General features: G+C 47.5%; 1 protein-coding gene across 2 annotated transcripts in view; it reads right to left on the reverse strand.

Moving 5' to 3' along the window:
* Positions 1 to 16,353, reverse strand: part of RASSF6 (Ras association domain family member 6) — a 312,787-nt gene that overhangs the window by 14,850 nt on the left and 281,584 nt on the right. The gene's annotated exons all lie outside the window — the stretch shown is intronic.

Below are 16,353 nucleotides of genomic sequence, written 5' to 3' on the forward strand. Positions count from 1 at the left end.
ATCAGAAATTATCTCTGCCTTCGACCAAATTGCGTCATTAATTAGAAAAAATCTGACCCGTAATAATAACAACAAAAACAATGCTGTCAAGAATCAAGGTTGGTTTGATTATGAGTGTTCAAACACTCGCGACATCTTGAAGGCCAGCCTTAACAAAACTCCAAAAAACCAGATGGAAATCAGATCCGCCCGTGCCGCATACAAACTGGCAATCAAGAACAGGAAAAAGGATCTAAAAAATGCGGCCTGGGAAGCCCTGCTGAAAGCCAGTACTTTAAGAGACAATACGGCATTCTGGAGGGAGGTGAATGCCCCCTTTTTTAATGACAGGACTACAGACTGTATAGAAATTGCTATCTCCGAAGATGTCTGGACAAACCATTTTACAGAACTGTACAAACTAGACGACCGAATTGAACCAATGGAGAACAATGAATCGCTAACCAACAACCTAGAGTCGTTTCCACTTTCCATCCACTTCAATCACCCGGAAGTGGAAATGGCCATCAATGAAAGCTCAAATGCCAAAGCGCCCGGCCCAGATGGAATCCCTATAGATCTATTCAAAGATAACATCCAACTATGGGCACCCATTCTTACCAACGTCCTTAATTCGTATGCCCAGAAAGGATTCCCCACAACATGGCAAGAAGCGATCATAATACCCATCTTCAAAAAAGGCGAAAGAACGGACCCAAAATGTTATAGACCCATTTCATTACTGGACTCCATGATGAAGGTGGCCGGGAGAGTCCTTTTAAATCAACTACAGTCATGGGCACAGGAGAATAACATTTTATCTAAATTTCAATATGGGTTCGTTTCTGGTCTCGGGACAGTGGAACAATGTTTAAATCTAGCCCTGATCATTGACAAACATGTGCTGGCTAAAAGAGGCAACATCTACATGACCTTTGTGGACTTAAGCTCTGCTTTTGACTGTCTTAATCATAGCCTACTCTGGTCTACCCTCACTGACATGGGCGTTGACCCTAACATTTTATCTTTCATCAAAGAACTCTATCGAGGTGCCGGGGCCAAGGTCCGCTACGGGAAGGATGGAGCTTGTACAAATAAGTTCCCAATTAGAAAGGGGGTCAGGCAGGGCTGCATCCTTGCCCCCTTTCTTTTTAATCTGTACATCAACAGTGTCGCCGACTGCCTGGCCAAATTAGATGTGGATTATCCTAAAATAAAAGGCCATGCAGTTCCCATTCTTTTATACGCGGACGACGCCGTGATTATGTCCAGGACCCAACTAGGCCTTCAAAAAGCACTGACCGCCTTTTCTACTTTTATGGATATGAGAGGTCTTAAGATCAATGTAAGTAAAACCTTTACTATGTGTCGCAGTACCAAAAAGAACATTTCCTGCAATACGTATATCGATGCAAATAAGATCTGTCTCACAAAAACCTTCACATATCTAGGTATACTTTTTAGCAGCACTGGCACCTGGAAGAATGCTGTACATACCCGAAACTTGGCTTTTATTAGACAGATTGGAGCCTTAAAGAAATTTGCGGCCAAACTAGGAGGGAAACCAGTTAAAATTCTGCTGGACATATTCGCTGCCAAATGTATCTCAACCGCAACATATGGAGCAGGTATCTGGGGCCTGGCGGATTGCGGCGAGATCCAAACCAGTGAGAACTCGTTTCTAAGATTTTTGCTGGCTGTCCCTCGATCAATCTCAACTACAGTCTGCCATAACGAGTTAGCACGAGTATATATTTCAGACATAATTAAAACTGCGCCTATCCTGCTATGGCACAAAATCTGGTGCTCGGAAAAAACGGTGTTAAACCAGGACATTATCAAGGACTGTATGGCCTTAACCAACACAAGAAAGATACCTTGGCTCGCCTATGTGCAGAAATTCTTAACCTCCCTGGATTTAGCTGATATGTACACTAACCCCACAACGTGTCAAATGATTTCTAAAAAGATCCTCAAGGCTCGCTGCCTAGGCTTGCTTTCAGATAGGCGTTCTTATCTCGAAGGCAACAAAGCATCGATTGCCAATCACAACCTCCTACTGTACGATGACGGCATCCCTTCTTACCTTTCCCCGCTCACCACTCCCTACACGAGAATGTTGCTGACAAGGATGAGGACGGATTGTTTCTTCCGCCTACTAACCTTTCCCACTGTAAACGATTGGTCACCTACCCCGGTGGTCTGTCCTTGTGACAATGTTTCCAAGCAGTCCAACATTCACGTTATCCTATTCTGCAGATTTTATGACTATGGCAGACGGAAATATCTTTCTCCGCTCCTCAAACACTGGGGCCTAAGACAGTGCCGACCAGCCTTACTAAAGCTATATATGCTCGAAGATGAACTCACAATCAATGCAGCTAGTAGCTTTCTGAAATATGCAGTAAGGTGCAGAGCATCCATGAACTAACTGTCTTTGACCCCCACCAGCTAATCTTTGCACAATTTTTCACTAATCTAACTTTTTTTAACATGTTTTTAACAATGTAGTATGTCTTTTTGATTGTAGCTCATATTCATTTTTATGCTGTATCATACGTGCTTTTATGATTTTCTTTGAAAAAATCGAATAAAGCTTTATTGACTGACTGATATATAAGTGTTTTAGCTGCACACTTATCATATTCATGAGAGCAAGGTCGGGATAATGTAGCACTGTGGCTCATTTCTAAGAAAGTCCAGGTTAAATCAATAGAACTTTTCATGTAATAAGCAATCTATGTCCCTCTTGTCCTGGTATTTATTAATCTAAGTGCTCTCATAATTTCAAATACTGACTGTGTATGTTGCAGTACTAAAAAAAGTAACAAATCTATCAGATTAATGCATATCAATTATTAACCATTTTTGATTGAGCGAAATATGAGTCCTTAAATATTCTGAGTGGCCAACGTCAAGGACGACAAACGAATTTTAAGAGAAACAAGCAGAAAGAAAGTCCTATATTCTGAGTGCAAAGAGCTGCTACTCCAAGAAACAATGCAAACACTGAAGAGCTATATTTATAACACCATTCAAAAGAGAACATGTGGCAAAAGCGTTTAGGAAGATATCTTGTAATGTTAGAAACACTTATATAGCGCACGTACACCAAGCGGTTTCATGGCCCCTAGAGGGGGGCAAAGAGGAGGCAGCAGGAAACTAGATTTAATCCCCATATGCTTGAACAAACAGTTGGGTCTTAAGCAGTATAGTGTCTGCATTGGGATACAAGCGTCGACACCCGGGTGAAGTTTCAGTTGTGCTTTATTCATGAGCGGTAAGTGCGTCTGCATACCACTGTTACTCGTTCGCCACTGGCCCGACACAGCGCGCAATCCCGTCAGGCACCACAGAGTCACGTGGGTGCCTGACGTCTCATGTGCAACACTTGACTGCAACACTATATACCTCCCCCTTTTATAACAAAAACAACAAAAGAGTAAAGGAACAGTCAACATTTTCATCATAGTCCTTCCCACTGGGCTGGGGGGGATGGCTGGGGAAAATGCTGAGGGAAGAAGTTTGGGGGGGTGGGGTGGGAGTGTCCCATCTCGGGGTTGCATTTCAAATTCACAGTATTTATTGGGACGTTCCACTAACCTTCCTGTGCGGGTGCGAGTAGCAGCAGCCTGCCCTTTTTGTGTCTCAGCCCTTTGAGGTGTGGTGGTTGTGGTGCTCGGTGCTCTCTGTTCTGTCCCTGAGTTCTTGCCTCCTTGGATTGCTGGGGTGTAGTGTGCTGAGTGAGGTCTGTGCTGGTGCTTGGCTCAGGGCAACCCCCTTGTGTGCTGGGTGCGTCGGAGTTCTCTGGCGGGAGAATATCCCTTGCCTCATCTACCTCCCCGTCATAACCGGCGTCCGCAACAGAGCAATCCGTGGCACATCAAAGGATTTTTTTGCACTTTGCCATACGACTGTGTAACCAAATCTTGCCATCACTCAGGAGGGCGGAACGTGAGTAGAGGTCCTTAACTTGCAGCGGTTTGCTGTATTTGCCATCTCGTTTCTTGCAGAGCTGGCCCAGTTTCACCCTACCCCAGTCTCCTGCTGCCAAGGACACTGCTCGTACTCCATGTCCTCGGTCATAGTGTTCTTTGTAGATTTTCTGTGCTTTGGCTATGTTGCTTCTGACTACCGCCGGGGACCACTTGCTTTGCATTGTCATGTTCATCCATGCTCAATTGTCCTTGGTGAAGGGTTCCCGTCCCCTTAGGATCATGAACGGGCTGTAACCCGTCACGGTGGGTGTTATCCGGTATGCCCATATCGTGCTTTTGAGTTTGGTCTCACAGTTCTTGCCAGCGTTGAATGCAGCTTGGATTGAGCCCATGATGACACAGTTAAAGCCTTGGCAAGCCCATTACCCGCTGGATGATACACTGGGGTGTGCTGTGTTTTGATCCCGTTCCTCTGCATGAAGGCCTTCCATTTGGCCGAGACAAACTGAGGTTCATTGGCACAAGTGATGACTCTCGGGATGCCTTCCTGCAAGAAAACTTTGGTTAGGAAGGCGATGATTCTGTCGGTGTCTGCCTTCTCGCAGGTCTCTACTTTGGGCCATTTGGAGTACCTGTCCACAAGGACTATGACATATTTGGGTTCACCCCAGGTGACAAGGACGGGGCCCAAGATGTCCACTGAAAGCTCTTCCAAAGGGTTGGCAAGTGTGGTGAATTCCCCCACTGGGGTTCGTAGCAGGGTAAGGGATTTGTCTGCCTTGGAGCAGTGCTGGCATGCTCTTACGTATTTTTCCACAGAGAAGTCGATGGCCAGCCACCAATACAACAGCTTTATCCTCCTCTTCGACTTTATGATCCCCAAGTGGCCTTCATGGATGATGGTGAGGACGCGGTCCCGGAGCGTCTCAGGGGGCACTACCTTGTCCCCTCGGAGCAAGAAGACGGCATCATCACTGAGGGATAACTGGTCCCGTACTACCCAATACTTCTTGGTATCTTCTGATACATGCCTCTTCTCCGGCCACCCTGTCGAGACGAAGACTTTGACTTACGAAATGTGGAATCGGTGTCATGAGCGGATGTCCATTCTTGGGCAATGATGCTGCTCTCATGGTCCTCCATGATTGCGACTCTGGTGCTGCTTCTATGGGGCTGAGCGACTGAAAAAATCTGCCACCTTGTTCTTTTGACCCGGAAGGTATTCCACATTGTACATAAATTCAAGTAGTTATGGCATGACCGCTGGATGTTAAGACCTTTATCAGTGTCTTGTGGTCTGTGCGAAGGCTGAAGCAGGAGCCCCATTGGGTATTGCTGAAATATGCTCATGGCCCAGGTGACCGACAGCATCTCCTTTACGATCACGCTGAATTTTTCTTCATTGGGTGTGAGGGAGCAGAACGCAAAGCCTATTGTGGTTTCAGTGCTGTCCATTGAGCGTTGCGTCAAGACAGTTCTCAACCCCTTGTCACTCGCGTCCGTGGTCAGGATGCTGGGGGCTCGACAGTCGAATCCATGGAGAGGTATTACTTCGCAGATGTCCTTTTTGATGGCTTTGAACTCACGGTTGGATTCTGACGTGCAACAATCAATAAATCAATCAATCAATCAATCAATCAATCAGAAGACTTGTATAGCGCGCTACTTACCCGTGAGGGTCTCAAGGCGCGGGGGTGGCGCCGTTACTGCTCATAAAAAGCCAGGTCTTGAGGTGTTTTCTGAAGGCGAGTCGGTCTTCAGTCTGATGTAGGAGGGGAGGTAGGGTGTTCCAGGTTTTGGCGGCGAGGTGGGAGAAGGATCTGCCGCCGGAGGTAGTCCGCTGGATGCGGGGACGGTAGCGAGGGCGAGGCTGGCAAAGCGGAGCTGGCAGGAGGGTGTGTGGAAGCTGAGTCTGCTGTTCAGGTAGGCTGGTCTGGCGTTGTGGAGTGCTTTGTGTGCGTGGGTGAGGAGTTTGAAGGGGATCCTCTTTTCGATGGGGAGCCAGTGGAGGTCTCGCAGGTGGGGGGTGATGTGGCAGCGGCGGGGTACGTTGACGATCAGTCGGGCGGAGGCGTTTTGGAAGTGCTGGAGACGACGCAGGTGTTTGGCTGGGATTCCGGCATAGAGTGCGTTGCCGTAGTCCAGCCTGCAGCTTACGAGGGCCTGTGTTACCGTTCTTCTTGTCTCGGTCGGGATCCATTTGTAGATTCTGCTGAGTGTGCGGAGGGTGTTGTAGCAGGAGGAGGATACGGGGTTGACCTGTTTGGACATGGAGAGGGTGAAGTCGAGGATGAATCCTAGGTTGCGTGCAAGGTCGGTTGGCGTTGGTGATGTTCTCAAGGTGCTCAGCCACCAGGAGGCATCCCAGGCTGAGGGGGTGGGTCCGAGGATGAGGACCTCCGTCTTGTCAGAGTTCAGTTTCAGACGGCTGCTCCTCATCCAGTCGGCGATGGCCTTCATCCCGTCGTGGATGTTGGATTTGGTGGAGTGCGGGTCCTTGGTGAGGGAGAGGATGAGCTGAGTGTCGTCGGCGTAGGAGATGATGGTGAGGTTGTGGTGTTGGGTCACTTGAGCGAGGGGGGCCATGTAGATGTTGAACAGCGTCGGGCTGAGGGAGGAGCCCTGGGGGACGCCGCAGATGATGTTGGTGGCTTCGGATCGGAAGGGCGGGAGGCGGACGCTCTAGGATCTGCCGGAGAGGAAGGATGTGGTCCAGTCGAGGGCCTTCTCTTGGATTCCGGCATCCTGGAGGCGGGTCTTTAGTGTGCGATGGCAAACCGTGCCGAAGGCGGCCGATAGGTCCAGGAGGATGAGGGCAGATGTTTCCCCGTTGTCTAGTTGGCGCCTGATGTCGTCTGTGGCTGCGATGAGGGCTGTCTCGGTGAGCGTGGAGGGATTCGTCATCTTAGCTGAGTCTAGGACTGGCGTGGTGGGGTGCGCGGGGTCCAGGGTTTCGGGCGCTGGGCCTCGGTCCAGGCACGGACGGGCGCAGACGGGCTTGCCTCTGGCGCCCGCTGCGCGCGTCCGCTGTGTGGCCGCGCAGCGGCCTGCATTAAGAAGGGTGGAGGGAGGGAGGGAGGAGCAGCTGGGAGGTGGGTGGGGAATGGGAGAGGAAGAGGGCGGGGCAGCAGCGGACACAGCGGCAGGAAGGAATGCGGGAGGAATGCGGGGGCGGGCGGGCGAGATGGGTACTAGGAGACAAGCAGGCAGAGATTAGAAAAAGGCAACAAGGTTAAAGGTAGAGAGAAACGATTTTAAAGTGCAGCAAAAAAGAGGACATAAAGGAAAGAGAGAGAGACAAACAGAGCAAGAGGTCAGACTTGATACTTACCGCCCACCACTGGGCCAGCAGAGATGAGGCGCAGGCGGGAGCCTGCGGGTGGAGGAGGGCCTCGAACTTCCAGCGACGGCAGCAGCGGCGTGGGCAGCAGCAGAGCACCAGAAGAGAACGCTGGAGCGGTGGGGGTGCGGACTTGGCCTGAGGACAGGTCAAGGTTCGCCTTGACCAGGTAACTGGCCTTGTCTTTCAAGAGTTGTCGCATGGAATAGGTCTTTGTGGTAAAGTTGCGGACGAACTTGCTGTAAAACTCTTCCAGTCCAAGAAATTATCTGACGTCTTCTTTGGTCCGGGGCTGGGGCGCAGCTCTGATCGCTGCCACATTGGTTCATTTGGGAAGTATGCCAATACAATAGGAGTCACAGGGGGAAAGAAAGGTGAGGCCTCCCCCCACTCACAATAGTATAAACGACAAAAGGCCTCACCTAAATTACACCTAATCCTATCAGGAATGCCAATATATGGTGTTCAATATCCTTCTCAATTCCCTTGAGTGTGATTACTTATACTACTCTAATTGTCACGGTGTATCAATTACTACTTTAAAAAGACCACAGTAAACTGTGTGCTTAAATAACATTGGAATTCATTGTGTTGTTTCGGAAGGGAGATGGATATTTACAACTGGCCTTATACTGTGTTTTCTGGTACCATTACAGGTTTCAGGTGAATTTTGAGTGAAGACTGAGAATTGGAACCCCTGTTAACCCTAAAGAAGTTGCGAGACGGTGTAGCAACTAAACATGTTGGCAACATTGAATTGATTATGGTTTGATGGAAACCATTTTTAATTGGGGAAGCTTGCAGTATCTAATGAAATTGTTTGGCCAGCAAGCTTCACCGGTTTTTAATGGTGAGAATTATGTTTTCTGATTCTCACAGGGGTTCAATGGGCACTCATAACAAATAGTAGGCACTGTTGGTTTAGTTATACCTAAGTTTCTCTATCACTCTTCACAACATTTGTGTTACGGGTCTTCTAAAAGGAGAACATACACTTTTCTTCTTTTTTTTCCACAGAGAGAGAGAGTGGCCTGTGATGATAAGTGGGTACGCTGGCGAGCACCAGTCAGCAACCCCTTTGGTGGTTCTACCGTGAGGTAGTCTCTCTCTTCCTTCACACTTTTTTCTAAATATTTTTCAGTGGGAGGTGGAAACTAGCCTGGATGGTTTTTTTAAAGTAGTAATTGATACACCGTGACAATTAGAGTAGTGTAAGTAATCACACTCAAGGGAATTGAGAAGGATATTGAAAACCCTTATATTGTCATTCCTGTTAGGATTGGGTGTAATTTAGGTGAGGCCTTTTGTTGTTCATTTGGGAAGTATCCCAGTTTCACCTATTTTGTGTCCTATGTATGTCACTGAGCGCAGTCCAAACTTGCACTTCCCAAGTTCAGCCGTGAGTCAGTTTGCTGACAGGGTGCGTAACACGTCTCGAAGGGTGGTATCGTGTTCTTCTCTGGTCTTCCCCATGATCAGTATGTCGTCTTGGAAGTAGAGTACGTTTTTGCTGGCCTTGAAGAGTTTATGCATGAGCTTTTGGAACACCGCTGCAGCTGATGCCAGTCCGAAGGGCAGGTGGCGGAATCTGTAGCAGCTAAATGGTGTGATGTAGGATGTAAGTTTCCGACTGGATGGGTGGAGTAGGATCTGGTGGTATGCCGCCGTGAGATCAATAGTCGAAAACCATTTTATGTCCTTGGTCTGAGCCAGGAGGTCGCTGATGCGTGGTAGCGGAAATTTGTCTACTAGGATGTTTTTGTTTAATTCTCGCAGGTCAATGCATAGGTGCACCTTCCCGTTTGGTTTCCGTGCCATGACCAGTGGCGCTAACCATTCGGTGCTTTCTATGGGCTCAATTACGCCGCTCTCTTCGAGTCGTTGTAATTCTTGTTGTACCGCGTCTCAGCAGTTGAAAAGGATGTTGCGCACTTTGTGGCTGACAGGAACTGCTCCTTCATTCAGGATGATCTTGTGCATAAATTGGGATAGTTGGCCTAGGGTCCCTCCAAAGATGCTGGGAAAGTCTTTTCTCAATGTGTCCTCTGCTAGGGTGTGCGCGTCTTCTGTCGTGAGGACTTGAATGTCGCCACTGGGATTGAGTTGTATGCCTATTGCGCCTTGGTCGGCACACCCCAAGAGTGAGGGGCCCTTTTCTGCAACATATAGTTTGCCCGTGGCCACTCTGCCTTTGAACTCAAATGTGAGGGGTCTAAACCCAACCATGGGGATGGGAAACATCCTTTACGACGCAACTTTCACTACGCAGTACCTTTACAACGCAGGTTTAATAACAAAAGTCATTACAGCGAATTGCGCTGGGGGGCGCTGCAGGATAGGGAATAGTTTAATTTACTATCCAAAACCTTCCCTACTATCCACGGGGAGTGGCGTTGGAATAGTAAATTAAACTATTCCACTATCTAGCGCCCCCCCCAACGCAAGTCGTTGTAACGACTTGCGTTGTAAACCTGCTTTATAAAGGCATGCATAGTAAAAGCATGCGTTATGATGACATACATCCATGGGGATCTTCTCGCCAGTGTAGGTGACAGTATGTATGTTTGTGGGGTATAGCTGGTGCCCTATGGTGGTGGCAAAGTCTGAGTCCCAGACCGCTTTTTGTATTATAGTAAATGGGGAACCTGAGTCCACTACCATTGAGACCTGGACACCCTCAATGGTCACCATGCAAGGAGGTTTCTTCTTTGTGTTGCACACGATGCCCCACACTTGGTCATCCACACACAGTATGCAGTCGTTGTCCCTGTCCTCTTCTCCCACGTCGGGTTCCGAGTTGTACATGATACACTTCACTGGCGCATTGCTGCGTTTCCTCTGGCAGGCTTTTCCAAAATGTCCTACTATAACACAGAAGAAGCACTTGACGCGATATGCAGGACATTGTTTGTTGTTGGCCATGTGGGCTGAGCTGCCGCATCTGTAGCAGGAGCCTTTCTTGTCCATTGAGGGTGGGGCTTGTGCCACTGGAGCCCAAGTGGGTCGCCTAGTCAGGCGACATGGTGCGGGAGCGGGTGGCTTGTCTCTTGATCCAGTGGTATCGCTGACTTTGCAGACTGCAAGTTTCGTCTCTGCTTCCTTCTTGGCCGCGGGGGCACACCGCTTTGAGAGTTCAGCCTTTTTGACAATGGCTATGATCTCATGAAGAGATCCTTCCCCACTCACCCATAACTTTTCCTGCACATTGGTGCTTGTCGTGTGCATGATTTTTTGATCTCGTATTAAGTCGCCGTGCAGGTGCCCAAATTTGAAGTTTATTGCTAATTTCTTGAGTGCAGCCACGTAATCGTCCACCATCTCTGTCTCAGTCTGTTTCCGTTGGAAGAAGGTGTACCTATCAATTGCTGTACAGATGACTGGCTGGTAGTTCGCATCTAAGTCGTCCTACGCATGTTGGAACACATCGACCTCGGTCATGGCTCTCGGTTTCTTTACCATGTTTTCATACACTCGTAGTCCTTCGGGTCCTAGGTTGTGCAGCAGAATTTTATTCCTGCCTTTGCTGGAGAACTCTTCTTCCCCTTCATCCTCCAGCGCCGACAAGTAGTTAAGAAAGTACCCCTTCCAGTCTGCCCATTTTATTGCCGGTTTCCCTGGTTTTGGGAGGAACAGCACCATGATTGTGAGGGAGAAGGTCTGGGTGAACATGGTGATGGGGTGGGCGCACCTGCTAGACGGTGAACTCTCCGGGAGTAGACCTGTGCGGCTTAGCCGACCGGATGGCAGGATACACACTTTGATGGCAAGCGTGGAGGGTTAGTGGTCTGCTCGTAGGACGTCACTCCCCTTCTACTGCAGTCCGCGCCGGCCGTGTGCGGTGATTCGGGAGGGTGGGCTGGCAGCTGAAGATATCGAGGCGGCTGGAACTGCAGGTGTGAGTCCGCTTGTTGCCAATTTATAGTGTTTGCATTAAGATACAAGCGTCGACACCTGGGTGAAGTGTCAAGTTTGCTTTGTTCATGAGGGGTAAGTGCGTCTGCATACCACTGTTACTCGTTCGCCACTGGCCCAACGCAGTGAGCAATCCCGTCAGACACCACAGAGTCACGTGGGTGCCTGACGTCACATGTGCAGCACTAGACTGCAACACCACAAGCAGTTTTCTGAACTGTACATAGGAGGTTGTCAACCTCATCTCCACAGGGAGAGGGTTCCAAAATTGTGGGGCCAAGACGGCAAATCTTGAGCCCCCATGCTTCTTGCGTTTAAAAGAAGGGATGACTAACAGGTCTAAGTGGGAGGAACACAAATCACGCGAGGGGATGTAACGTTGAATCCTGGAAGAAACTAATGCTGGGCTGTTTCTGTGAAGGGCTTTAAAGATAGTAAATCCCAGCTTAAAAGCACACCTCTTGGCCACCGGTAGCCAGTGTAGGTTTTTCATAAGAGGGCTAATGTGCTGCCACTTAGGTAGATGGAAATAAGTCTGGCAGCTTGGTTCTGGACCAGCTGAAGACGTTTAAGTTGATAGGCGGGGATGCCAACATACAATGAATTGGCATAGTCCATTCGGGAGATAACCAAGGCTAAGATGACCAAGGCCAGAGCTTCCATGGACAAGAATCTGATGATTTTCCTAATTCTCCGTAATTGGAAAAAAACTGGCGGAAACGACAGAGCTGATCTGAGCGTTCAGAGACAAGTCTCCAGAAATCACTATGCCTAAACTTTTGGCAGAACTTACTGGCGACGGGGAATTTGCCCAATGAAGAAGGCCAGAAGTTGGTATGCCACAGGTTGGTTGAGCCACCTGTGAGGATCAGCTCAGTCTTATCAGGATTCAGTTTAAGTTGGTTATTGTTCATCCAATCACTTATAAAGATCATGGTGGCCTGAAAGGTGGCAACTGAGGATACTGATGAGTTGATGTCGAATACCAGTTGGAGGTCATCACCAGTTGGAGGTCATCAGCATAGTTAAACATTTCTATCTTTCTTTCTCTCAGGGAGCAAATTAAGGGGGAAAGGTACAAGTTAAAAAGGAGCGGAGAGAGAGAAGAGCCCCGGGGAACTCCACAAGTCAATTCCCTCATGTTAGAGGAGAAATTTGCAAGCCGCACCGCTTGGAACCGGCTGCCAAGAAAAGAGGAGAGCCACTCTAGACTGGATCCCGGCATTTCTGGCACGGTCGATCAGAATGTCATGATCAACCGTGTCAAATGCGGCAGACAAGTCTAGAAGGACCTGGGTCTGGGAAACGCCATTGTCAGCTCCTCTTCTTAGTTTGTCCACGACTGTGAGGATGACAGATTCCGTAGAATGTGCAAGTCTAAAACCTGCCTGATGGGAGTCCAAGACTAGGGAGTGTCCCACAAATGAACTAAGGCAGTTTGTCACATGAACCTAAAGAACTTTGCCCAAATAGGGCAGCAAGGAGATGGGACGGTAGTTACTAAGGGCCCGATTCACAGAATTAACTTAAGACTAAATCCTAAACTTACTACTTTTAGTATTCACAGAATGCACTTACTACTTTTGGTATTCACAGAATGCACTTACTACTTTTGGTATTTACAGAATGGATTTACGACTACTAACTTTACGTCCGCACTCGGGCCGGAGATTCCGACCCGAAGGTGGAGCTTATGGCCCGGAGGCAGCACTTGCAGCTTGGAGGCGGAGCTTGCGACCCGGAGGCGGAGCTTCCGACTTAGAGGTGGAGCTTTCGGCCCAGAGGTGGGGATTCCGGCCGGTGGTGGAGATTTAGCCATAGCCAAAATCTCCACCTCCGGTCCGGAAGCTCTACCTCTAAGCCGGAAGCTCCGCCTCCGGGCCACAAGCTCCACCTCCGGGCCGGAATCTCCGGCCCGAGTGCGGACGTAAAGTTAGTAGTCGTAAATCCATTCTGCGAATACCAAAAGTAGTAAGTGCATTCTGTGAATACCAAAAGTAGTAAGTTTAGGATTTTGCCTTAAGTTAATTATGTGAATCAGGCCCTAAGAACTAATGAATCTGCGCCTGCTTTCTTCTGAATAGGAACGATTTCCGCATTCCTAACTATATCAGGGACAATGCCAAGTTTAAGAGAGTTGTTAAGAAATGATGGACGGGGATTATCTTAAAACTGGGAAACCCAGAGTGACACAGGAGAGAAAAAAATGCATTTTCTCAGACTGAACGTAAGGGGTGACTTTCTTCAACAATGCATGCATACCAGAGATTTATGTCACAGTTGGAACGAGGAGACCAAATAAAAGGTTGACATGAAAAGTACACAACAATAAGCGTTGGGTATGCAAAGCAGCTGTGAGTGTGCAAAACCTAGAGAGACTATGTTAGTCTGCGTTACGTCATTTCTTGCAAATGTAAACCAGGGCATGATAAGCCATGTTAAACTGGAAGATGGTCATGGGTTGATGATGTGATGGGAGTACCTTCACAAAAGGTGATAAGGTGTAGTTGAGTAACATAAGTCGAATAGTGGAAACAAAATGGCATTGAGAGATATCGCAGTTCTGAAGAATTTCTCCCTATGTTCTATTACATCACCTTTGTCTTCTGTTTTTCAGTATTGTTTTCATTAAAACAGTACACAAAGCATAAGAAAGCTCAGTGACCATGAGTATTGGTAGCAAACCACCACCTACGCTGCCCTTCCCCTCTCCCTACTCTCACATCCCCGACATGCCATTGATGTATTCTAGTAACACTTGTTGTCTTATCAATGAACAATTTTTCAACCCCCCAATTAGTCCTTCAACTATGGTACGATCCTGGGTCAGAAGACGCTACATGGTATAACAAAACTGTAGAGTGGCAAAAACCTATCTCCTAGGTGCCCTCAAGTGGGGTTCTAACCAGGAAGCTAGGATCGCCAGATCTGATTACAAGCAAACTCCGAAAAGTGCAAAAACTGATTGGGACACAGCTATCTGGAGTGACCTATTAGTAGTTGTGCAAGAAGGGAACCAAAGGGACTTTTGGCATGTAATTTCTCATGGCGCAAAGTTTGCCAAGCTGAAAACAGAATCCCATATTCTACCACATGCTTGGGTGACCTATTTTAAAACCTTATATAGTTGCCCTCTCCATCTACAAACTGTGAGTCCCTAAACCGATCTGGCCAATTACAAGCTACTAGCGTGTGCCCACCCTCCTCTAAAAAAGATTTGTTGTATGAGGCCGGCCTTTTCTTTAGTAGCACAGAGGTCAAATCTGTCATAATTCCAAGAATCCAGGGAAGGCCCAGTGTTGGACCGAAGTACAGTGGACCTCTTTATTTCAGAACAAACCATTTGGGTTCCATATTTCACCTGCACTTTTAACGCTATACTGGCAGGTGCGGATAGTCCCAAGTCATGGAAGGGGCCGGAGTATTATTCATATCCACAAAAAAGGATCAAAATTGGATCCAGTGAATTGCTGGCCAATCAGCTCTAGTAAAAAAAATGTTGTAAGATTATCCTGGATCAGTTGTTTCCTGGATCGAAGAAAGAAAAATTCGGACCGAACTTCAGGCTGGTTTTCGGCCTCAGACCAGCACAGTCAGTCAAGTCTTCAGTTTCCAGTTGGTAAGGTGGGAAGAGGTGGTTCTGAGTGATGGTAGTCTATGTGCCACTTTTGTACATCTCAAAGAGGCATTTGACATGGTCCCTAGGGACAGATTGTGTAGAACCCTTAATGAAATGGGGATTAATTACCCCCTACTTACCATCATTACTTGTCTCCACTGCGAAAACTTCGCTCAGGTCAAGGGGACCCAAAGGGGAATCAACTGGGCCATTTGGGGTTGAAAAAGGAGTTCAGCAGGGATGTGTACTTGCACCCACACTATTATTGCTGTTCATTAACAGATGCATTGACTACTTGCTGGCCTGTTAAAACAACTCCCCGGTTCTTGGGGGACTAGGATACCAACTATGTCTGCTGATGACATGCTGTTGATACCAAAGACTCCTAAGGGCCTAGAGTCCCTCTTGAGCAAGTTTAGTCTCTTTTGCTCAGATCATGGCCTAGTGATAAAAGAAAGCAATACTAAATTCATGGCCATGCACATGCACAGAGGTTTTAAAGGAATAAAATTGCTTGAGGGGAAAGGGATGCAGAGAGTAAATGAATTTGACTATCTCGGTATCTGTCTCTCCATTACTAGCTCCTGGGTAAATCAAGTCACAAAAAGCACTCTTATCCTAAAACACATGGCGGTAGCATTCAGCAGCATTATTACAATATGCAAATAATTTCACTATCCACCCAGTCTCTCCAGTTCTTGAAGCCTGGAATGACCAAGCTGTAGCTGCTGGTGTCAATGGTGCAGAATTGTGGGGTCACGTTACCTTGAATGCACTGGAAGTGGTAGAGAACAACTTCTTGAGAATGGTGCTCGAAATCCCCCAAGCATCCCTTTACTCATTAAACTTGACCTAGCATTCGGCCCATCATCCAGCTAATTTGACTCAGGCCAATTTTATATTGATTCCGAGACTGGTCGATCCCCGAATTGGTTAAATATAGAGAGGAACTCCAATATGTATTAGATAGGTCTCACGGTGGGAGAAAGCTCCTGTGGCTGGCCTTTGTGAAACAGACATGTTACTCACTGGACATAGAAGAGTATTGGACAGATCAACAATCAATTTCCTCTAATGCAATAAAAAACCTAAAGGCAATGTATTGGGATCAGGTGGGGTCTGTATTAATTAGTTGGCCAGGCCTGGGGAAACACACTGATCCTTTTTAGAATGTAATCCATTCTCTCACTTCAAGAAATACATGGATGAAATTGACCCCCTATTCATAAAATCACTAAATATTAGATTTAGGTTGGGTGCCTTACCTATAGCATCTGTTACTTGTAAATGGATAGCCAGCAAAAGGGGTACCAATTCCTGTCTTGCATGCAGAGTAGCCAAGTAAGCAACAGAACATATATTGTTCTTTTGTTTAAAATACTCCAAGCACAGAAGGCGCTGGATAATTATCCTATGACATGTTCTTAACGCCTGCCCATATAGGGTAGCAGAGAGAATCTGTAGAACCGATATGTTCCCAGTTATAATTTTTTCAATTGCTAAATTTTTCAGAAAGCATCTGGCCCATTCGGTGTAAAGTTTTACCACCTTCTAACTACTCACTA

Source organism: Lissotriton vulgaris, chromosome 3_1, assembly GCF_964263255.1.
Source record: "Lissotriton vulgaris chromosome 3_1, aLisVul1.2, whole genome shotgun sequence".
In the NCBI taxonomy this organism is placed as follows: domain Eukaryota; kingdom Metazoa; phylum Chordata; class Amphibia; order Caudata; family Salamandridae; genus Lissotriton; species Lissotriton vulgaris.